Genomic DNA, 27034 nt, shown 5'->3' with positions numbered 1-27034 from the left:
CTTTGGTTTATTGGTTTATTGGTCTGTTTTAGTGGAATTTATGTTGACCGCTCCAGGTATCTGTTACAATACTAGCGTTTTCTTTTATTTTTAGGGTATTTGCCTTTTGTTAAGAAATCATATATGTACGTTAAATTTTAAAGTCGTTTCAAAATTTAGTCTTTTCCTCATCATAATATTGTTTTCAGTTTGAAATTAGGTTTCTGGTTGTTTTTCTTTTATTATTCTTTTAACTACAAATTAAAAATTTCTGAATAACACAAAAAATATAATAAAACTTACTTAAAACAAAATCTGCTTAAGATTATTACTTGTTTCTGTTACTATCTTTCACTTTTAAACATTATTGATACGATTAAATATCTTAGTTGCATTAGTAGGTTGTTATTATTATTTCTATTAAAATTTATTTTTGGGAATTTATTCTTAGTAATAATAAAAGTGCGCATGGTTTATTACAAATACTCATATATATTAACTTTTATTCTTTCCAATGTGCTAATTATTTTACAATAAAGTATGTCAATACTACGTGAAAATGTTTAGCATTATATAACATTTAGTATTTTTCATAAAAATGACATACCTCTCCTTAACAAGCATCACGCCAGGCTTATTACAAAAAATCTGATGTGAACACTACATGACTTCCTTGCACTCCTATTAAATTACATAAACACATTTTTTTAAATGAAAAGTACATAACATTTTATATCATTAATACTTTCTGACATTTTTCCATATTTTTTTTTTATTGTTATTGAATTATTATTTATTATAAAATGTATTTTACAATCAGAGGGTAATAATTATTAATAAATAAATATATGTAAATTTAAAAAAAAAGAGAGAAGAAGTCGGATTCGAACCGATGTGCCTTCTCCTTGTAAGATCCAAATATTTCATTAATTAAATTGTTATTTGGCTATAACTCTGGAACCAATGAAAATAAGTAACATTTATGGATACATCGTTGAAAAGCTCTCAATGAGAGCTTATTATTGCAGTTAAGAAAAAGTCCAAAATCCAAATTTTGGGCATTTTTAGACACTTTTGGTCCAGTCAATTGCAATCAAAAAGAGAGGTGCACAACTAGATGTTCCAACAGTCCTAAATCCAAAATTTCAACATCGTTTTGGAGTTATGCGGTAATCGTTTTGAGTTATGCGAAATACATACATACGTACGTACAAACATCACACCTAAACTAGTAAAAATGTATATTTCCGTTGAAATCTGAAAACCGAAATTTTTCGTGATCACAATGCTTCCTTTACTTTGTGCAAAGAAGTAAAAAATTAAAGTGAAGTGGTTTCTCGTTGGTCAAATTTCGATTCATTTTTTTGTTTTCTTAACTTAATTTTATTTTATACTTTAGTATTAGATTACACAAGGATCTACAAATAATTTAATTTTTTTATTATTGCTTTTTATTGTACTTTATTTGTATTCATGATATTTTTTATCTTAATATACATTGTGAAATCATGTGCATGCGCCATACGATATATAAATAACTCATTATTGTAGCATTGCATTAACATTAAAATTAATTTTTATTTTAGTCAACTAATTATAAATAACAATACCCTTCTTTACATAAAAATAATTATTTTAGAAAATCATAATTTTAACTGACATCTAAATTTGGATAAAGGTAACTTATTGCGGAAAAGATTTCTCATTACAGCCCCTGGCTTTTTTTTTTGGTTTTGTGTATTTTTTTTTTTTTTTTTTTTTTGGTAATAAAGAAATTACAAATAAGTTTATAGAAGAAATAAACATTGAAAAAACATTCAAACCTTAAGCTTAATAGAATAAAATTTGGAAATGAAAATGCTAATACAGAACACTCGAATATCTTTAATCTCTGATTTTTATAGAATTAATCCTGAGGAAATGGAAATTTTTGACGATTTCAAACATTTCTATGCGGTAGATTATGTGTGTGTATATGTAAAATCTTACAGTGTAACGGTTGTAGGTGAACTGATATCACAAATTAGTCCTAAAAATTTATTTTGGGAAATTAAGCAAATTATTTTGACAAGCATCTTACGTCAGACTTATTACAAAAAATGACAAGTTAAGTGATTTCCTTCTTCACTGAAAAAAATGTATTGTTACGTAACCTTATCCTCTGTGTTAACATCATCACTCTAATAGAAAATAACCCTTGTTATCTTATAACTCAGCTGAATTTATGTTTCACAACTATGAGAACCGTTGGAACAGATTGGCTAAAGTAAAATTAGTTTGTATCCCTTTTTATAGTAAATTATGCGCTGTATACAATGCTTTAACTGAGCTGAAATTATTAATACTTGGGATAAATTTTTACTTTAAATCCAGTACATTTTTTTTCTATAATTTCTCTTCATAAAAAGGTAGTATTGTGTTAATTTCCTAGACCTTTTCTCGTAATATATATATATTTTTTTATTCTAATAGGCAAAGACTTTTCTGGTAACGTTATATTAAAACAAAGCGAATTATTTTGGAACACACGCTTGAAGAAAATTTATAATTCCATTCACTAAAAGTCATATATTCATTTAAAACAAAATTTATTATTGTATATCTTTTTTTAATCTATCTGAATAAATGATAAAATAAACGGGTATGCTAAAAGAAAAAAAAATTAATTTTTAAATCGATTCAAGTATTTCAGTGACAATTTCTCCGTATTAATACAGATTCCCAATAATACAAATCTAATCAGACATATATTCATTTAAAAGTTCCGTTCATAAAAGAATTTTTCTCAAAATTTCACTACAAATTGCCGGTACTCAAGAATTACATATATCCTGGCAAATTTAACGTATTTTACTTGAAAATTGAAAAGATGTTGGTTTTTTTTCATTAGCAACTAATTAGATTGATTTATTTTCAAATAATGTTTTCATCGTATTTTCTTTTACTTGTAGTTCTTTTTAAAATTACTTGTAAAATTATTGAATATTAATTTTATTTTCATGTCATTACACCTTATTTTCTAATAAAATATTATTTAGCACGATATTTATATTTAAAAAAAAAAAAAAAAAAAAAAGTTAAAAAAAGAGTATCTTTTTCAAACGCGTATTACTACTTCATATTTCCATTCGTGCGAGCTAAACAATTTATAATTCAGTTGGATATACCACGCAGATTTTAAAAATGACTGACAATTTTTCCTTATTGAAACCTGCATTTGTTTTCTGATGCCTATTAAATATCTAGAAAAAAAATTGTTACAGCATATGTTTTTAAGAGAAATGGTTAATCTGTTACGTATTGTTCCAATACAAATATAGATGATTCATTCTTCTGAAAGGCTGTAGAGGGGGAGCATTCACCTAGATAGGAGGCTTTGTTCTAAATTCTATTTTATTAGGCCCGTTTGTCTGATCGCGTTAAGTAAATCCTCATTATTCTGTTATTTTTCATATTCTTTTCTTCCGCACTAAAATCTACGGTTCTTACATAAACGAATGTTCCTAAAAAATAGGACTCGAAAAGAGTACGAGATCCTTGATATTTCATTGATATCATGTGAGCGGCTCTGCCTGTGATCTCTCCGCGGATTCTTCTTTCCTATCCATTTGGCTGAACAAGATATTCAACCAGTTACAGTGATAATAACTTAAACTAATTTTTTCTAAAAACAATTCTTTTAATAAAGATCGATTGAGACACCGATCTCTGTGACGAATTGGCAGCATCTCAACATTATACCAAAAGTTCCCTCAGGTTTGAATATAATTTAAAATGGTAGTACAAAGAACATTTTAAAAATATTTTTCATTTAAATTATATTATTAAGGTTGTTTATTGTGATTGTAAAAATTTTATTACTATGAAATCATAATAAAATGTCATAAGTAACCGAAATTTCTGTACTTTCTATCAATATTACATTTAATAACAATTACTATAAATTGCATGTCTGAATAATATCTTTTTATTAGTTTATAATTTTAATATAATAATATTATAATTATAATAATCGGTTCCATTTAACCAACGTTTGAGAAAAAAAAGTCAAAGGATAAGGAAAAATCTTTGAATTTAAAATTAAGGAATCTATCCCAGGTAACTAGTTTGTACTAAATTATTTCACTTACGACGGTTCATTTAATAACCGTCGTAACAAATAGACAATTCATCTGTATTAAATTTGTTGTTAAAGCAACAAATAACTCAGAAATTAGAAAAATGTTTTCATATTTATTTGAAAACTACCGAGTAGAATTTCCCTCTGGATATATGGGCTGCCCATTAATGGTAGACATTGATGTACGATAAACGGTTGCAAATCTTTGCATTTTCGCTTTAATACTTACTTAACGTAACTTATCTTTACTGTTCTTTTTTTTATAAAACAATTAAATCTTTTCATAATGAAATGTATGAAAACGTAAATAGCTGACATTAATTTTTAAACCAAAATTTTTACATTATTAAAAAACTAATATATTCAAAGACCAAAAAGGAAAATGAAACTTATCGTCTAAAATTCTTGGTTCAGTTATATAAAATATTTAAAAACTTTTTAATACTTTTTACACTAATGCCCAAAAAGGAGTGTTATGTATTTAGGGTGTATGAATGTTTGTTTGTTCCACCGTAGCAGCTCAACGGCTGAACCGTTTTACATGTATGAACTCCGAGTTCAAATCCTTACGTTACCGGGACTGTTATAGGCTACATATATATATTAAGTAGTAGTGGATATTTTCCGGTTGAATCACAAACTTTAATGAATTGAATTAATGTTCTATGAACTGTGAGCCTCTATCACTGTGTGATCTGGGTTTGAACAGAATGATTTGAATGAATAATATTACAAAAATTATAGAATTAAATTTACGTTAAATAAAATAAAATAATATTAAATAATTTTAAAAGATTTTTTTTAATAATGATGGGCTTCCCGTGGTGACTGCTTGTGAGGTAAGAGCGGTGAGGTGATGCGAGCATCTCATGCGAGGCTAGACCAATCCTCACCATCAACCGGTAACAAACGCGGTGCTCCTAAAGCGCTGGGAAGTGAAATGAGTGCTCTTATAATATCTCTGCAAAAAAATCGTCCGATTTACAAAATTCAAACGGTGCATTTGTTAAAAGATTGAAGGATAACTTTTGCATGTATCAGCTACACTGTCGATCTAACGTATCACGGTTATTCGGAAATGTTATACCTTCGCAACCAATCTTCCTATTTTCATTTATTAAATGTGATCTGTATACTTTCAATTATGTTAATGACATTAATAAAACTGCATGTTCTTGAGATATTTTTTGCCCAAAAATGAGTGTAATGTATTTAGAATACATGTATGTATATATGTTTGTTCCACTGTAGCAGCTCAACGGCTGAACGGATTTAGAAGTATGACCCCCACGTTGGAATCCTTACGTTACCGGGAGTGTCATTATATAAATATGTAAACTTTTTTAAATAGATTTAATAAAATTGAAAAAATTTATATGTACAAAATATATACTATATACAAAATTCTCCCCTGCACGCTTGTCCTGTATCAAAGATCAATTTTTGTCACAACGTTCTTTTTGGCAGTAGTATTTTCTAATTTTTATTATTCATATTTTAGAATTAGATTATACTAGGATCTAAAAATTAATTAATTCTGTATTATTGCGTTTTTATTTTACTTTACTGAAATACTGTTTTTGAAGTTTATGCCAAAACATATTAATGACAATAGGAAGTTGTTAATATTTCTTCAGCGCAGTTAATAATGTGAGTTATCAATTTCATTTTTCAGCGTAGTTTTCCACTACTTAGTGAAATTTTGTAACGCCTAACGGTTTATTTGTATCATTGAATAAGGCAATGGGAAACCACTTCTCTCCTAACTTTTGTTTAAGTAAGTCTGGCAGGGAATATAATAGTAAATGTTTTTATGAATGACTTTTATTTCTAATAACATTACCTACAACCGTTTAGTTACGGTGCATAATCCCGTATTCTCGCTATCATCACGTTTCGTTCTAATCATCAGTACAAAATTTTCTTTTACGAACAAAAAGTGAAAAATTACATAAACATTTATCATAATTATATGTGAAGTCAAAGTTACTTTACTAGTGCAAATAAATATTAAAGTTTATTCGTAAAAACGTTTTCGTTAAATTAAAAATATAATAAAATTATTTTTAATAGAATATTTCATTTATGAAACATTTACAGGAAAAAACCATATATATTTGTACATATTTAATTAGATTTATTTGTTTATATATATATATATATATATATATATATATATATACTCATTAATTCATTTGACATCTCTTTGAAAATATTGAATAAGTATTAGTTCAGTTAAAATGTACGACGGTACAATTTAATACCAAGTATATATTAAATAATAAAAGTTATTTTATTTATCTTTTAACAGATAACATAAAATTTAAGATAATCTGGATTTGTTGTTTAAAATGAAACTAATTAATTTATTTGAATCAGAAAATTTTTTTGAAGAACTCGTCGCGTATTTTCAAAGGTGCATATTATATTGAATGGATATCGTCAGGTTTGAGGAATGATGGAAGGGGTTTAGGGTTTGTTAAGTTGGGGCCCTTGAGCCGCTGACTACTTGGCTGTCATTAAAAGAGATTCCCAATTAAGGCTCACTTCATCTTTATATAACGGCGGCTTTACAAAGCGGGAACATTAATTATCAAAACTAGCCTACAACAAAATATAATACACCTTCTAGTCATTAAATTAGTACCCATCACTAATTACCAAAGTGAAACAAGAAAAACGCTTTTTTTGAATCGAACTCGGGCAGACCGTTACGAGAGCTTTGTAACTTATCGGAACACAAACCGTTATAAAAAAAAGTAGCCTACCGTTTAAATGAAATATTCTGTATTATATACAAATCCTACCAGAATGATGTTCTTTAACGTTTGTATGTCTGAATTAACGTAAAAAACAAACCGACCGGAATAGAGCGGAAAAATTAACACAGACAGAACACTTGAGAATAAAAAGCGAGGGATTTTAATAATAATTATACTCGACGCATTGAAATACAACAGAAAAGGTGTCGGTTTTTGTTTTCATCAAGGATTTGTTCGTTTTAATTCCTTTTTAGAGAGGTGAGAACCCTAGTTATGTATATAACAAGCCGAAAGTATTTCATATCACGTATTCATCTCCTGAAAGAACAATCCGGGGCGAGACCTTTAATTAATAAAATATTTAATGAAGTCTTCTCCATATTAACTCTTCTCCTTCCACTGTTATACACTCGACAAACATTTAAAACTCATTATTTGTTTCGGCCTTCTGTTTGCTTTAAACCGAAGAATGAATAGAGCAATTAAAATATCGTATATTTAAAAACAAAATTATAATTAAAGGGAATTCATAAATAAGTTCATGGTTTTGAACGTGATATTTGTAGAATTTTTTTTTACGCAGTATTCTTCGGGAAAATACTATTGAAACTATTCTATCCTTAATACAAATTATAAGGAACCTATAAAAAAAATAATGTAGTTTACCTTTAATTATAATTACACACTACATTAAAGTATTACAAAAGAAGTTACCGTAATTTAACGTGACCGGTGAATAAGGTATCAAAAAGTTTTACGTTTAATTTTATTTCGACGAAGTACAATATATGTAATTAGATGAGTAAATTTAACTTTATTCAACTGGTCTCGTTATCTATAAACGGCATTTTAAAAAGTGGCGGGGTGAAATTATTGGTAATTGTTGAGTTGATCGAATACTTAATATAGATTTACTCTTCCCTTTTTTAGCCGGTTCAGTTAATTCTTCACACTATCCCAGCACTCCGAAATGTTAATTGCCACTTTAATAGCATGGTGTGAATTTGGCCAGTGCCCAGTAGTATTTTTTTGCATTATAATTATCTAAATTCATTGTAAAACAGCTGTAAACGATCAGTAAATAAGTGTACAATATATTAATTATAATAATAAAAATTACTATTATTTCATTATCTGTATCCTTCGATCCTATTTTAATTTTTTTTTTCAACGCTTTTGCCAGTTCATAAACTTAGAAATTATATTGTACCATCTTCAGGTTTCCATTAACCGAACTAAATACTACAAACGTTATGTTAAGACTAAAGTACAAATATATCATTATTAAACTTTATCGAGGAATAAAGTAAAATAATTTTTTTTAAATTTTAAATTAATTTTAAAAGGGGTCTCGGCCTTTCATCCGGATTTCCCAGGTTTGAATCCCAGACGGGAATAGCATTTTTCATACCCTACAAACATTTCAATATTTTTATGCATAAGCTTTAAGCTAATACCCTAATTTAACAAAAGAAAAAAAATATTTTAGCTAGCGTAATGAGCCGCTGTTGTGTTGTAAATCCAAAATACAATACAGTGGTTGATTATTAATATTAGATTAGGTTATTAGGTTGGTTACAGTAATCTAAAGGAGTTTCCGGTGATCTAGATGGCTAATTTACCGGCCGGCTACTTCCAATCCGTTTACCAGCAAACTTTTTTTTATTTTAATTTTTCAAAGGATTAAATTAATTATAGCAAAAACAATTGTTTTTAATTTTTACAAATTCATAACGTTTGTCTGTTGAACTTTGTTCGTTTTTTTTTTAATAATAAATTTTTTTTCCCACAGACTTTATTACATCAATTTTCTCATTATTTGTAATTAATTAATTAATTACATGTTGTAATTAAGATACAGAATTTGTTTGTATGTTAAAACACTTACCAAGTCAAGCGCAATAAAATGAGCTTACACCGACCTCGATCATTCAATTCATAAAAATGTTTTGAGGGAACATATACATTCTCAAAAATATAAAAAATACACTCATTCTTAAAAATATACTCAAACAGCTTTTGCTGAGCAGCACGGGTTCCCTAGTACCATTATTATTTAAATTAAAATAAGTTCCTCGGCTTCTGCATGTTCTTAAGGATTTGGTTGGCAGTCTTCTGTTTGTTAAGTTAGGTCGTTTCAATTGTGTTTATGTGTGTGTGTGTGTGTGTGTGTGTGTGTATGTGTGTGTGTGTGTGTGTGTGTGTGTGTGTGTGTGTGTGTGTGTGTGTGTGTGTGTGTGTGTGTGTGTGTGTGTGTGTGTGTGTGTGTGTGTTCTCTGGCACCATGTAGAACGATCGGGTCGTAACGGCGTGAGTTATCTTATTTAGATTTAGACCATCCGTTTTAAGACTTCTCTGTACAACTGAAAGGGGTTTTACCCTAAATCACAAAATCAGTCATGAGAAAGAATAGAAATGTAGTCGTAAATAAAAATCTTTACAAACTTTTAGGAAAAAAATTGAACTTTAGTAAAGCAAAGATAACATATCTCAAGAACGAAACCTTTATACTAAGATTTCAAATGTTGGTAACCTCCAAAGATTTAGTTAATTTCTACTTAGCTGTGATGATGTCTCGTAGCAGAACTTTGCATATGACAGATAATATTTGTAATACAAAGTCGATGAAAGTTGGATTTAAAAGAAGTTTATATTCACTGGAACAGAGAATGGAAAACAAACAACCTCCAGCTAAATGTAAAATAATGTTACATTGGTAACCTACATATAATTTTTTTGGTCATGTGTTCAAAATAAAAAATGCTTCAGATTTAAAAAAAAAAAAATTTAATTTTACTATACTACTATTATTGTTGATATGTTATAGCATCAAAAATTGATATTGGCTGCCATTAGAAATTTTGATAAAAAAAACAGCAGTTTTTTATTTCATGGAAAATGGTATTAAATATAATTATATTAAATTTTATTTAGGACTTTCCAATCCTTTCTTAAGGTAAAAAAATATCCTAATAAAAATAGTTACAGTAGAATAAAGGAAATCATATTTAGATATAAATTTATAGAAATGTTTTTACGTTTTTATAAAGTCCGCCGAGTCGCTTCCCTAACTATTGCAGTATGTTGTTATATTCTGTATGTTATACGTAATCTAAAATTGTAAGTTTTGAAAAATTAAATTCACAAAAAACAAGAATGAATTCAATTCATTTAGTTTAAATGATTTGTAGGATACCAGCCATCATTCATGAGGCCTTAATTCATAAGCTGTATAATCATAATTTCTATAGCTGTCGCACTTGTAAAGCGTCTAAATATAACACTGTCAGAAAGAGGTACTTTGAAAATAATGATGTTCACTAAAAAGCCAGTGTTTTGATGAAAAAATGATCTCAGTTGAGCTGAATATTACCTACATTCCTATGGACTTTTCATGTTGACATGCTACCAATATATTTGGTTCAATAAAGAAGACGCTGTGAAATTATTTCACTCCTCATTTTTTCTAGTAAGCCTGGTATGGGATCAATGTTATTTGTAGCAATGTCTGAGTAATTTTCGGTAATGACTTGTGATATCAGGTCATCTATAATTATTATGGTTACGGCATCTAACACACATTTATAATTGGAAAACAAAAAAACTCTTCTAAAAAGATTCTACTTATAAAATCTAAAACCATTTAAATTAATACTACGTAACTGAATAAGCTTCATGTACTGAAGGAGAACTTTTTATCATTTCTATAAGTTTTTTTTAACAGGGAAAAGATTTTTCCTAAATTTATAAGAATTAATATAACTTCAAAAATAATGTCAAATGTAGCAATTTATTTGGAATAATATAACAACTGAAAGGATGGTTTTGAATGCCAAATACAAATTTTTGAATATGTAAATAAAATCACTTTTTGGGAAGAAATCTACTATCGAACTCTGTACATACGAAAATATAACGTTTTAATCTACAGAGTGATTCAGGAGGAAAGGGAAAAATAAATTGGGAGATGATTTAAGAGCTTGAAATAAATAAAAACGTTCGTACACACATATATCCGAAAACGCTGTGTTATCGAATACGACTAGCGAAAGATTTCGCCTGTATTTCAGTTCCCCAGTAAAATGAGGTATTACTGACATTTTTAGGGTATTATATAAGGGTTCAACTTATGGTTTCTTGGTTTTTGACTTGAAAAATTGAATAAAAGAGATCCCAAACGACTGTATCTCCCGTATTTTTCATGATATTCAACGCAAAAAGTAAATTTCGGTGAAAAAAAAAAACACGTTTAGGTTTAAAGTAGAAAAACATTTTTTTATATGACTAATAAATGCGAAAATTTTATTATCATAACTTATAGAAAATTTAATTATGAAAAAATTGATGAAATAAAGTCTATGAAGAACAGGAAAAATAACTTTTATTATTAAAAATAAAACAGAACAAAGCTTAACAGAAAAAATGTTAGGAATTTGTAAAAATTAAAAACAGTTGTATTTAGTGCAATCAATTTATTTGAAGAATTAAGTACTTTTAATTTAGTTTTTTAAAAAAATATTCTTCGTGGTTTATTCTGTGTTAATTTACAATAAATGTTCGAAAATTCCCCTATTGACATTGATGCACATTTCAACTCGTTTCCTTAGATTTTCTGTCGCCAACCTAATGATATCTTCTCGTTCTTTGATGAGGGCATCAGTATTGAAAATGTGAGCGGATCAGTTCATCACGCATGCCTACTTTCTGCTTGTATACCTCGTATTTCAACCATCCCTATAAACAATAATCCGGTGATCTAGGTGGCCAATTAACCGGCCCTCTACATTCAATCCGTTTACCTAAAAACAGCTAATTTTTAATTTTTACGAATTCATAACATTTGTCTGTTAAATTTTTGTTCTCTTTTGTTTTTCATAATAAGATAATAAGAGTTGATTTAATTGATTTTTTTTTTTGTTTTTTATAGACTTTATTTCAGCAATTTTCTCAGAATAAAATTTTATACACGCTTTGATTATAAAATGTATGCATTTATTAGTCTTTTAATAAAGTTATTGTACTTCAAACATAAAAAAATGATTTTCGGCTCCAAATTTTTCTGTGTTAAGTTGGATATCATAAACACTACAGGAAATATAGTTCTGTAACCTGTTTTATTCAATTTTTCAAGTGAAAGAACATAAGAAGCCATCACATTTTCCTCTAATATACTGAAATCCGGGCGAAATATATAAATATTTTATATATATATACAGGTGATTCAAAAGGAAAGGGAAATAATCTAAAAACTGATTCTAGAAGATGAAATAAGGAAAAATGTTCATATAAACATATGCTTATAAATGCTTTGTTATCGAGTTACGACTAGCGAAAAAGTTTGCTCTGATTTCAGTTTCCCTGGTGAAATTTCAGTATATTAGAGATAAAATTAATAGTTACTTACGTCTTTTGACCTGAAAAATCGAATAAAATAGATTCCAGAATTTTACTTTCCGTAGTTTTTATGATACCCAACGTAAAAAATAAAAATTCGGTGACGAAAAACGTTTCTTTTAGATCTGAAGTAGAATAACTTTGTTAAATGGTTAATAAATGCGTAGATTTTATTATCAAAGCGTGTGAAAAATTATGCTCTGAAAAAATTGATTTAATAAAATCAATGAAAAATAAAATAACAACTTTTATTAATAACAAACTTAACAAAAAAATCTTATGAATTTGTAAAAATTAAAAACTGCTCTTTTTAGTACAATAAATTTAGACTTTTGATGAATTTTCCTTTCTCATGAATTACTCTCTCTCTCTCTCTCTCTCTCTCTCTATATATATATATATATATATATATATAAGATTCCCTGAGTCAAGTGAATCTTCAGCAAAAAACAAGAGTGAAAAAACCATAAGAAAACAACAAACGGGTGTTAATCACAATAACGGTATAGCTTCTTATAGAAGGTCCCGACTCTTCGTTCATTAAAACAAAACATAAATTAACATGATAACCGGTAATACCGCTTTGTTATGCATTTTCCTTTGTATAAAAGCTATTTTCACTATTAAATATTCATTAAAAAAAATTTAAATACTCACTTAAAAAAAAAATCATTAATTATTACATTTTACATGTTTTCAATATTTCTCATCACGAAAAATAAATCCGCCATTTTTATTCTTCTCCGACGTAAGACAACTTACGTCGGCAATGTAAAAAATAAATTGTTTCGTCTATGTTTAGTCAGATGGCGCAGGATACAATCATATGTTTTACTGTTTTCTCATCGACTGAAGCCTCCATTTTTTCGTGTGTATTTCGTCAGATGGTGCAAGTTATCAGGGTTCGGAAAATACTAGATTGTATCAAAAGGTTATTATGAAAAAACTCTTTAATAAATTATACGTACAGAGTGTATCACGAAGTTCTCCCGGGGCTTTCACTATATACTCTACTTGCGAAAATAACGGGAAAAGTTCAATAACATATGTCCTAAAATGCTTCGTTTGCGAGTTAGAGAAAGATTTCGTTCGGATTTCAGTCACACCGGTAAAATGAGGTCGTACTGAAATTTTTAAGCCATTAATAAAGAATCAGAATTAGTGATTTTATGGCTTTTGACCTGAAATATTGAATAAATTAGGTCCCAGAAACATATCTGCAGTAGTTTTTGAGAAATTTGGGCTATAAACCAATAAATTGGGCTAAAAAATCCTGTTTTTTATATTTGACGTGCAATAACATTTTTAATAATAACATAAAACTTTTAAACAAAATTTGTAACAAAATTAATTTTGAACACAATATTGTAAGATAAGATAAATAAATAAAAGAAAGGTTGGAAAAATTTGAATTTTATGTAGAAACAGTAAACTAGGCCGAAGTTCATTAAACGTACCAATAAATGTTCAAAAATGAGCCCGCCATTTTCAACACATATCTTGGCACCCTTGGTTTTGTTACTCTTTTTAGTTCTTCAGGACTACCCTTAACTTACTCAACCACGTCCATAATGCAGACAATTAATTCCTTAGGAGACTGTATTTTTATTTTGTATACAATATTTCTCATAAATTCCCAGACGAAAAAACTAAAGGTGTTAAATAAGGCAATTTTGTTGGCCAAGAATGTAGACCTCCACGATCATTTTTGTCATTTCTTGGAAGACGATGATTTAAGTGAGTGGAAATGGCACAAGAGAAGTGAGGCGGCACGCCATCCTGCTGGAAGATACTTTCCGTCTCAGCGCAAGAGGAACAAGCAGGAACAATTCTTCTTGAAGAAAGTGAAAGTAGATCTCAGAGTTTAAACGACCAGGTAATCAGCTGTTCACAATAAGCTGATTATGTTCAATGCAGCTAATTGTCCAAACAGCTGATTGTGAAGAAGGCCGCACCATAAATTAACGCCAAATCGGTGATGAAAATTGCCTTCCACCGTTTCATAAGGATATACTTCTACCCACGTATGCCCACCGCGTATGTTGTTGACGCCATGTCAAATAAAATTTGCATCATCGGTAAAAAACATTCTTGTAGAGTTGTTGATTTTTATTCCACCAGAACTCCAAGCGAAGCGGACCATCTCCTCGGTGTTGGTGTTGAACTGGCTGTTTATGATAAGGATAAAATTTGTTTTGTTTAATATATCATTTTAAAATACCAATTTTTTTCGGATTATTCGAGACGAACAATTGTTTTTTTGAGAGATACCTTTACAGTATAAGTGTCTTTCGAGGTATGTATTATTCACCATTTTTTTTTATTTTCATAATGTTTTTGTCATAAAGATATTCATCAACAATCTATATAAATAAAAATTGTAAATGTTCGTTTGTTCAAAATCTTAAATCTCAGAAAGTTCTTCATCGATTGCTTTGAAATTTTGACACAATGTTGCATCCAAATGCGCGTGTGTTTTTATGTACCTACTATTTATATATCTAAGATGTCACGCCGGTGACAGGTAAAAACATGCTTTTTTTAAAAAAAAACAACGCTATCTGTTGGACGTAAAAGCAACACACGCTATACTAAATATTTTACGATTCCATCTCAATGTTTCCGATGTGTGTCCGCCATAGACTAAAAAACTACTGGACCTATTTACGCGCACGGAAAAAGATAGAAAAGAAAAATCGGAAAAGGGAAAAAGATAAGAAGGGGAAAACGGAAAAAATGAAAAAGTAAAAACGGAGAAAAGGAAATTGAAAGGGAAAAGGAGAACAAAGAAAAGGGGAAAGGGAAAAGGGTAAAAAGGGAAATGGAAAAGGGGAGGAAATGGGGAAAGGGAATGAGGTAAAACTCGAAATGGGGGAAAGGAAAAATGGCAAAAGGAAAAGTAGAAAAGGAAAGGGAGAAAGGGTAAAAGGAAAAGGTTAAATTTTGTGAAGTTCCGTAATGTTCATTTTGTTAATGTTTTAACAAACTTTCAATTGTGTTCATTTAATCTATATATTTACTCAAATCTGGCAATAGCTAAGCATTGCCGGATCTGCTAGTTTTACAATATTTTTTTATATATATATATATATATACATACACACGATTTTCTTAGTGTCTACTGAGTGAGATTATTTAATAATCAAAATGGTTATTTAGTTTTAGATTCCAATAAATTAAAGAAAAAAGAACTTAACGTAATCTTGTTTTCTAGTTAATATCAGTATACAGTATCTTAATTTGCTAAATATTTTCTGAATATTGCTGCTTATTTTCTAAATATTTTTATTCATGTTGACCATTTATTTTCAGCTTATTTTTTAAGTACCTTAAAAATATGTTATTGCATTCGTAACTGTTATTTCTGAATGAGAGATTAATTATACATACGATATATTTGAAAGAAAACCAATAATTTGTAGCAGTCATAAAAAGAAACGAACTCCGTTAGTAGAATATAATATTATCACATCCATATTTAGTTAATTTCGATGTGTAAAAGCAAAACTTTTACATGAAGGAAACTCAATTGGAATATTGATTAGCATACGACGTGAAGGAATGGAGAATAACATCGAAAAAGTGATCGACTAATTAATTAGAAATAAAATTAAAGAGTAATTTTTAACCGTCTAATTAAAAGCGAATGATTAATTTTTAAATTATTTTTTGAGCGTAAGGACCTACGAGTGGGATAATTGATAAGAAAGAGTTACCGGTTTGATTTCTTAAATAAATAAGAAAGTAAACGCACTATGTTGTACTAGGAAAATACAGTTAAATAAAATTAATAAGCAAAAGGATCGATAGGAAATAAAAATGAAAAATGTCCATTTTCTGGCTAGGAATTATATTCACGTTACAGTTTTTTTACCGCTTTCTTCTAAAATAAATGCAATGAATCGGCGTGTTAAAATTCATGACGATTTTAAAACTACTTGTTACATTAAGTGAAATCGGGTTTTTTAATCGTAAAGAAAATATAGTATAATGAAGTGGCAACGTCTGTTCGGAATACCTTTCATATAATATAGCTAACAACAATATAAAACAATCATAAACTATTGTATTTATTTTATTCTTTTATTTTCACCTTCAGGTGCAAATTAGCACCTGTTCCTTAAACTTATAACGCAATAAAAGTAGTTATTCTAATACAACCGAAGAATTCAACGATATTATTTATAAACACGTCATTCTGTTATTTGATATCTATGTTTTGTAATGTGTAACACAAGGTTATTACAATTTTATTATTTTACCGCAATATTATATAGCTTATGTTGTTAATAGTCATTAAAATGTAACAAACTCATTCTGGGAACGTATACAGACGTTTCACATGATGATGATACGATATAATATGTCGGCCTACGCCGACATCTTTCTTCATTTCTTCAGTCTAAATATTATAATAACAGCAATCTGTGACAATGGCCCATCTAGCCGCGTCTTTTCATGTTCATTGTGCTGTAATAGCGACTATAAAATATATTTCGTTAAAAGTTTTTTAATGGGTTGCTTTAATGAAGTTGTAAAGTCCTGAAGACATTTTATATTATCTCCTTTTCTATGTTGTTTTCTTCTTCTTCTTTTCATTTGATACAAAATCATCGACGCGTTGTAATGTACGTATACTTTTATAACATTCATTGAAATCATTCTATAGTGTATATTTTTTTTCGCTATATACTAAGCGATATTATAAGAAAAGAAAGATTAGACTAAAACTGTTATTTGTGTACTTTAATTGTTGGTATACTAGAAACAAATATAAGTAATATTTATGACATTTAGAGCAAATAAAATGATACTTTACCCTTTTTAATCTAAATTAAAAAAATTGGAGGTCTCAATGCGTCCTTCGTTAGTTTTTTTTAATCACCAGATGGACTGAATTTAGTGATTTTTTTAATTTTTTATTTTGTAGAGGAAGCTTCTTTAATGATCCTGTTGTTTTAACATAATTAGGAGATTTTATTTTTGAAAAATTTGGTCATCTTCAATATAAATATACTATGTCTTTAATCGACTTCAAAAAAGGAGGCTATGTATTCAACCCGTATAGTTGTTTAACGTTTGTTCAAATAACTTTTTTCCAATTAATCCGATTGAATAAACCTTGTTACAATCGACGCAGCTGCTTTTTGCAGTGGTACAATTATGTTGAAAAAACTTTATAGACACAAAAAAATCGGTCTGAAAATCGATAAAAAAACTTTTTTCGCCTTCCGAAGGGTAGGTACGGCAGTGGGAATCGTTATATTCTGTATATACGCGTCGCATTAGATGATGTTATATAATCTTCTTTAGGGCAGGTAATGTCCCAAATCAGCTGATTTGGAAGTCGAGAGTTCCAGCGTTCAAGCCCTAGTAAAGTCAGATATTTTTACACGGATTTGAATACTAGATCGTGGATACCGGTGTTCTTTGGTGATTGGGTTTCATTTAACCACACATCTCAGGAATGGTGGAAGTGTATAAGACTGCACTAAGACATTTACACTCATACAAATCATCCTCATTCATCCTCTGAAGTATTATCTGAACGGCAATTACCGGAGTCTAAACAAGAAAAAGATATGAATTTCTGCATCAGATATGTAGCACCGTTAATAAAATCATTAAAAATCGATATATATATATATATATATATATATATATATCGTCTTAAATTTTTTCACACCTAATATATATTATACATAATACACCGTATCGGTAGGGACAGTGGGATTCTTATAATTCTGTAAAAGTGTAATATAATCTAACCAAACTTAACCTATGGTCGCTAGTCAAGGTTAGCGAGCAAAGCGAGCGTAGTTTAAGTTTGATTAGATTATATTTATAATTTTAATTTATAATTAGAAATCAACATCTATGCTTTAGACTTTCGGAATGTCAGGTAGAGACCGTTGTTCGCAAAGTTGCTACAAAAATAACGGATGGCAGACCGGTCACGTCAGATACATTACAACAGATCATGATTACTGAGCTGGCCAGGCTCCCCGAAAGAGCTACCAGACATCACCCTGTCTATTGGTCGTCTTCCGACATTGCGGATCAACGCAGGGTTCTGCAATCCATGAAGAGGCGCGTGCAGAGACAGAACGAGAGCATACGCAACTGATCGAGACCTGAACACGGCGATTACACAATACCGAGCAGCAAGAAAACAGTTAAACTTCATGATTAAGCATGCAAAAAGGCAGAAGTGGAGGGAGCTATGCAGTGAACTAGATGCTGACCCCTGGGGACGGGCGTACCTGGTAGTCATGAAGAGACTGGGAAGACGGTTGCCCGTCCTTAATAAGATAGAAGCTACACGACACTTGGAAGTGCTTTTCCCGCGGGTTGATACGGGCGTCACGGAGCTAATACCTAGTGAACGCGTTAAGTTCACCCAGGATGAAGTGGTGACTGTGGTTAAAAGACTAAAAAATAAAAAGAGTCCAGGACCCGACGGTGTGCCAGCTGCAGTCATAAGGGGTCTGGTGTCCGTCATCCCGTGGGAGATGACAGATATTGCGAGTTATGGGGTCCAGCATTGCTTTTTTCCTGCTTGCTGGAAAGCGTCAAGAACTGTTTTCTTGCCCAAACAACAGTCAGTTCCAGGGGCTCTCGAATATCGCCCTATAAGTTTCATTAATAATATGGGAAAAGTCGTGGAGAGGCTCATCGCTAATAGACTAATTGAGAATCTGGAAAACAACAACCTCCTCCATGAGAATCAGTTTGGCTTTAGGCGGTGGCGGTCAACTATTAACGCCATCAACAAAGTCGATTCATGTGCTGCTGCGGTGAGGGCTGGGACTTGGAGAACCAGGCGTATCCCGCTAATGATACTCCTGGATATAAGGAACGCTTTCGGTTCGGTACCTTGGCCAGTTATATTGAGGGCACTTCAAAGAAAAAATATAAGCGAGTACATAGTGACGCAAGTAGCCAGCTATCTATCCGAGAGACGAACTGAAATCAATACGGTGGATGGTGTGCTAAGTCATCAGATCTTCGGTGGAGTCCCGCAGGGGTCTGTACTCGGACCCCTACTTTGGAACATCTTCTATGATGAAATTTTAAGACTTCAATTCCCGCCGGGGGTGAATGTCGTAGGATACGCGGACGACATCTCGCTGTTAGTGCAGGCACTGGCCTGCACTAACCTGACCTTAGATGAAGTGGAGGACAAGGAGAATATTACCTTAGAAATACTGAATGAATGGCTCTTCATCAACAGTTTGAAGGTCTCTCCTTCCAAATGCAAGGGTATCCTCTTCACTAGTAGGAGGATACTCAGAAGATTAAATCTGCGCCTGAGAGGAGAGGCAATTGCCGAGGTGGAAAGGGCTAAATATCTAGGGGTGTTACTGGATAAACACCTCAAATACTCCAGTCATGTGGCTATGATCTGCAACAGAGTGGAAAGAACAATCCGTGCCATGCGAGGTCTCTTTGCGGGACAAGAAATTCCACGTGCGTCGAAGAGGCGACTTATCACCTCGGTGATAACGTCGTCTTTGTTGTACGCCGCTCCGGTATGGGCCAATGCGATTAATGTCCAGCGCAACAGAAGAAAACTAACTAGCAGTCATAGGAAGTCGCTTCTGGGATTGGTTTGGGGTACCGAACGTTATCGTATGATGCACTGTGTGTGCTTTCTTCGCTGCCTCCGATAGAATTGCAGATTAAAGGACGAAAACTAAGGGCGTCCGGTGTAGCCAAAGTTGAGGCCAGTTCTATTATACGAGAACAATGGAAGGTGGCATGGGCGGGTTCACCAGTGGCCGCATGGACAAGAAGAATTATCCTGGACCTGGATGCTTGGCTAGATCGCTCTCATGGTGAATTAGATTACCACACAACGCAACTCATGTCGTGATATGGTGCGTTTGAACAATACCTGCATAGGTTTGGCAGGAGGGAGTCACCAATCTGTTGTTACTGCGATGCGGTTGACGATGTCGGACACACTATTTTTGAGTGCAGACGATGGGAGGAACAACGTATAAATGCAGGACTGATGCATACCTGACCGGAGCAGCTCTCGGAGTGGCTCTTGGCTATGTCCGGAAACTGGAATAATTTTGCAGTATTTCCAAGAACAGTTATCAGAATAAAAAAAGATGAGGCAAGACGACTGGGATACTGAGGAGTGTGGTTTTATAGTAGGGCTGCGCGGTCAGCCCGTTCCTGAGGGCTCACATGCCCTGGTGTGTGGGTTCCCGTGATGGAACGGGGACTCCTGGGGTCCGTTAGGTCCGAATGAATGAAAAGACTGAGACCCGGCCGCCGGAGTGGGTTCCCGGATACGCTTTGGTGGCTTCGGCTCCTGCGCCGTCGGTTTGAGGCTGGCGAAAGGAAAGACCGAGACCCGTCTCCGGAGGGGGGGGGGGCTGGGAACGGCATAGCCGGGCCTGGTTCTTACGTTGGTGATTAGAGGCAGGCAATTAAAAGATCCGGAAATGACACGTCCCCGAGTCGAGTACACTTAATTGGATGTCCGGCTCGGGGATGTAGGGCAAAAAAAATGTATAATTTTATTTATTTTCTTATTTCAATACAGCGTTTCAGTGGGGCCATCTAACAAACTAACTACAGTGATAGATCTTTTACTACATTAATACCAGTTTTTTAATTTTACAGAACCCTCTAAAATTTAATTAGAAGTGACGTTAACTAACATCGCCGTGCGTTTTTAATTACTTGATCACCTGATTTTTCGTAATGGAATGGGTCAGTTTGTCCAACCATGGAATTCGAATAACTGATGGTATTAAAAAAAATTTAAGGATTTTTTTGTTTAGCTTGTAACGTAGCACGTTCCTTTCGATATTCGTTAAGTAAATTTCTCTTAATCAAATTAATTTAAAAAACAAATTTCTCGTTCACCTCAGTTTCCAAAAAAACACTACAAAAAATTGAATGGTTTTAATCCCCAACCTGTGGTTTAAAAAAGAAATAAAAATTTATTTCTGTTGCAAGTAGATAACAGTTAATTTTGTATAGTTCATTACAAGAAACTAAAAATGTTTACTTTGTTATAATTTATTATTTGAGTAGTAAATGCTAAGTTGGTGTAACATGGCATCACAACTTTCTATCCGGAAGATTCCGGGTTTAAACACTGGTCAGGTATGGCACTTTTTATGCCTACAAAATTTCCATTCCATATTTCCACAAACTTCAAGCTTTTGTGGAAAATTATTCGTCAACAAAGAATAAAATAAAATCCAATACTTTAACACAAATATTATATGCACTACATAACATATTTTTTGTGCATGTGATTTAACACTTCTTTAAATGTCACTTAAAAATTCATGAGTGGGGAATTAAGATAAACATATTAAAAAATTGAAGTAATGAAAGATGGTAAAAAATAAGCCTTAGTTAATGCTTTGAAGGTTGTAAAAGAGGCTATTTAAGAAATTTGGAAATTTTTAAATTAGGGCTGAAGTTCTACGGAGGAAGTAAGAATCAAAAATCTATAAAGAAAAAATGTTTGAAAAGATAAATGTATTACTGACAGTAAGAAGTAATCTGACGGAACTAGAAGTTTTTCCTAAAAAATTCCTATTATTATATGGTTATGAGTCGTGGACGGCTAAAAAGAAGGAAGAGAAGTAATTAGAAAATGAAAAAGAGTTAGGGAAATGAAATGGACAGTAAAAATACGAAACAAGGTATTATTGGAAAGTGCAGGAAGAAGTAGAATTTTATGAGGATGATATTAAAAACAAATATAGGCTTGATGAAGCCAAATCTACGTAAAAATTCTTCTTAACGAAAAATAATAAAAATAAAAGTTGATAAAAATATAGAAAAGGAAAGACGAATTGGGACCCTTACAGCTACAGGAACGGGAAAAGTTTAAAGAAAACAAAGGAAGATACTCAAGATTTTGTTGAAACCTATCCAAAAAAAGATTCACCAAAAAGAATAAAACGTCTTAAATAATTCCAAAGAATTTGCTTGACAAATTAGTCAATAGTATTAAAATCGATTAGCATAAAACACTATTAATCAGTACGATTAATATTGTAATTGCGTGTTCACAAGTATTATATTTTCATGTGAATCAGTTCATCTATGTTTAATTTATTCTTTCTTCTGAATTTTTTTCTTTTCGAAAATGAGAGTCTAGTTTTTTACAATTTTATATAAGTTTATTTCTAAGGGATGGTAATGTTTTCCTTTAAGTTTCAAGGTTTTAATGAAATCGTTACCTTACTCTCAAAGTAAAACAGATTTACGTGTCATTCACATAGTTTATGGAAAACACAAGCTTGATATTTTTAGTTTCTTGTCATAATAAACTACATAAACTAAAACTACCTGCTTGCAACAGAACAAATTTTTTTCCACGTTAGATTAAACCGTTTAATTTCTTATAAATTGTTTATAGGAAACCGAAATTTACGGGAAAGATTTTTTTTAGGTTAAATTCGATTAAGGATATTAAAAACTTATACTGATTAACTAATACCGAAAGAAACATGCTACGTTACTAGCTAAAGAATACAATCCTGAAAATTTTAGATGAATACATTTGGCTATTCGAATTCTATGGTAGAACAAATTGATCCATAGTTTTACGAAAAGTCAAAGCGATGAAGTAACAGCAGTGCACAGCGAGGTTAGTTAGCAGCGAGGTTTTTTATTTATAAAGATCTTAGAGGGTATTTCAGAAAGTTAAAAAAGGATCTAAAAATTTATTATAATGTTGAAATTAGTGTGTGGGCTTTAAACTATCAACGATTATTGTTTTACTGAAACATTTGTATGTTACCAGTTAATGATGATTCTAGAAAACTATAGATTTTGGTAGAGATATAAATTCGACATAGAGTAAAAAAGAGTTCAATAGATTAATAATTTAAATGGGTATAGGTAATTAAATTTTTAGTATGAAGAAAGTAGATGAATATTTTTTTTAATTTATTGTCTAGAAGTTTTCTTTTTTTATCAACGTTAACTGTCTATGACACTCATCAGTCTTTATGTAAATATAAAAATATCACCACATATAATTATTTCTGATTGATGTATTGTTTCTGGGTGATGTACTGATGAAAATGGGAAGGCAAATTTGTTTTCGTTAGTTTAAAGTTGTTGTAGTAAAAGTTTTCGTAGGATTCAAGTTCCTTCCGTTTTCATTTTTACAGATGAGTTTCTAAACTACTTTTCAGTAGCTTAGAAACTTCAAAGTTCAGGTGATGGAGAAATTTAGAAAAGGTGTCATATGTTCTTTTGTAGAAAAGATAATTACTGTATCATAAAAAAAAATGTCAGACTTGTAAAAATGTTGTAACCCAAGGAACCCTTGAGAGCCTAACTTCGTGTAAAGGAAGGCTTTACGATGTTCATAGCCTTTTCAGAGTATAAAACAACCAATTTACGATATAGATTGTATAATAAAACAATAAACAGCCTGTAAACATAGAACTTTTACTAGAAGGCCATCTTGAAATGATGTTATTAATGTTACAATGATATATATATATCATTATTACAAAAATCACCTAATTATTTGCGGATAAAAATTGAAAGATTTTCTTCATTTCTTACAAATAAATTGAGTTCTCATGATCAATAATATTTAGTGGTTATCAATCCGTAAAACTGAGGCCCTCGGCGCCTCAGCTTGATCTCTCAATAGAAATAAAGTATACGTTTTAAAAGCGTAAAATTAACCGTTGTCACTGATTTGTAATCCTTTCTCGAACAAGGCAGTCCTTTATAAAAGATTCTCTCTAATCACATGCCAGTTTATATATATAAAAACATTCAATAGTTTGTTCATATAAAGAAAGCCTGCTTGTCATTCCGTTTCATCTCACAATAGGATGAAATGTAATAATACTCCTCAGATTCTATCATCATCTATTCTTTGTATTGTCAGTTTATTGTGAAATATGTGTATCTGATTTAACGATAGGCTATGAATAGCAAACTGAATTGTTCCAAAAATATCTGTACGCCTGTTTCAGCAAAATTTTGTTATTATTCTTTTATTCTATTACAGTAAATAGAACTTAAATTTTAAAAATAACTTATGTGAAGTACTTATTGAAGTATTATTTTACATTTTTACTAAATCTTTTTACTTGAATGATCTTATTATGAACTATTATCATAAATATAATGGAGAATTTCTTATTGTGTCTTCCTCACTTCTGATAAATTACAAAAGATAGTATGCCGCTTGAATAATGAAGAATGAATTCTTCAGAAGAATTCCGATTCTTTATCAAGCTGATAAAGAATCGGTTAATGAAAAAACTAAAATTTAATTGCACCTATTATAAATAAAATATAAAGATAACTTATTATAATTGTAAAAAATATTACACTATTATATGTAATTGTTCAATTCAGGCAAATTTTTAAGAAACACAGTGATAAACAGGCCTACCAATTACTTACCAGTGATGTATTACTTCATCGAACTGATTCTTGGACAGAAAAATATGCTGCTGTTAATTTGGTTTACACAAAATCAGAATGACGTAAGTATTCTTGTATTAATTTTAATAATTTCTGTAGAGAATATAATCGGTGTAGATAAGAATACCATTTGAAGCGGGTGTTTTTTATAATAAAATTATGAATCTTATGGTATGATGATTCAAAATGACATAATATTTCAAATATATCTTAAAAAAATTAGTAAATATATCAAAAATAAACCCCAACCCACTAAAAAATCCAAATAAACTACCAGAAATAAAATACTCAACCAGAATCAGTTAATCTATATCTTATATTACTAAATCCAAAACACCGAGTTAAAAAATTACTTGAAGAAAAATATTTTAAAACTCTCATAGAACTAAAAAAATAAAATAGGTATATTTATACAAAAATGTAAACCATTTAAAACACTGAAAAAAAAAATGTAAACAGAAAACACCAAAAAATTAAAGGAATAATTTAAAACTCAAAAAGTAAAATAAAAAAACGTTATAGAACTGATCTACATTTGCCAATGACATTCGTCAAATGTACAGTTAGTTCGAGTATACAGGAAATCTATACAAACGCAAGAGTATCGAACTAGCCTAGCTTACATTAAGATAATGCTAGGGAAATTTTCGAAGTAACCTCTCTCTACAAGGTGAGATTGGTGTCCTAGTTAAAAACGCAGAATTCCATAGAAAATTGATCGTAATAGCCTTGTTTAATAACATGTTCCAATAATGCTTCTGACTTTAAAATCAACGATGGTATTTAACCGAATAATATTTTTACAGCTGTGAAGGGTACGAAAACAATGATTTTATTCCGCCTTTGGTGGTTAATGATACAATAATTTTGTTTTTATTTTATTTAAGTAGCAAAAAAGTAAATCGCTAAAATTTTCACGTATAGACAGCATACTCGATGAACAAGAATTCAACTCACCTGCATTTACGATCATCCGTACAATTTTTAGAATAAAGAAAGCAATATTATGTTCTTCATGTAAAACAGATTAACGATCTTTCCTAACTAGATCAAAAGTTCTAACGACTACATTCTCCAGTTAAAATATCCTAGCTGGTATTACAATTTTCGCCGTTACCTCAATGAAATACTTCCTACTGGTAGTAACTCTGTAATTGGAAATATACTAGTTGGCCTTCTAGCTCTACCATACACCATGTAATTTCTTTTTCTTGGGTACATTGTACCCGTGTTTTTATTTCCCAGAATTTCAGAATGAAATAAATAACACATTATTACTCTCATTGAATAAGTGGACATGCTGGAATGAATAATTCAACTACCATTTTAACCTTTCTGTAACTAAAGTAGGTGAAATATAATATTTACCGCTAAGATAAATACGTTTTAATTTCCATTATTCTAAATAATGTTTCGCTGATCAATCTGTATTTATAAACGACAAGTAAATAACCTTTTGAACCGGATGAATCACTTTGAACTAGACTGTATATTATTTCTACTTAAAAAAGCATACGTAAATTTCTACAAAGGACAGATAAGTTCTACACAAGCAACGCTTGTATATACAACTTGTTTGTAAAAAGAAACACCGAAACGATGTACAAGAAGTACAGGGTAGACTAATTATTGTTAAATTTGATTTTAAAGCCTGTAGTTAGATGAATAGCAGTATTACAATCGCTTTGAAATGTTTCAATGTTGCGGTGAGAAGCGAAATAACAAAAATACAAAAGCGGTAGTTAACTAACCTCGCTATTGTTTCAGACTCATATCATTATTTTGTTTATCAAAAATCATTCATTGTGTTAATATTTATTTTTATAACCTAACATAAGAACCATTTACTACGCCAACGACATTGAGCTCTATATATTTGAAAGAAATATGATTTTAATACAAGGTATGGATTACAATATCGTTGTGATACACAAACCAAAAAATTTGCTTTCGCAACCAGCTAAATGTTATGTAATATTTATTTATAGCGGCAGTATTTTTTTTTTTTAAATATAACGATAAAATCTATATTTTGTTTTAATTTACAAATAACAAATTTACAAATAATTTATAAAAATAATATTAATTTATAAATAAGGCAAATCATCAGCTGATTTATAAATGGGAATATCGATTGAAAAATTATTGATACTGATTAAGACCGAGCTCTAAATTCCTGGAAGTTGAGGAGCAGAACGAATTTTCCCTTAAATATTAAGAAAATGTGTAATGTCATTTTGATAACATTTTTATAATATGCATCAGAAATCTATTAAATTATTATTCAGTAAACCTTTTGCTCATATATGAGGGTCATTCAATAATAATTAAAGAC

The sequence above is a fragment of the Lycorma delicatula genome, chromosome 2, assembly GCF_047948215.1.
Source record: "Lycorma delicatula isolate Av1 chromosome 2, ASM4794821v1, whole genome shotgun sequence".
Lineage (NCBI taxonomy): Eukaryota > Metazoa > Arthropoda > Insecta > Hemiptera > Fulgoridae > Lycorma > Lycorma delicatula.
The sequence above is the reverse complement of the archived record's forward strand: the minus strand, read 5'-3'. Positions refer to the sequence as shown.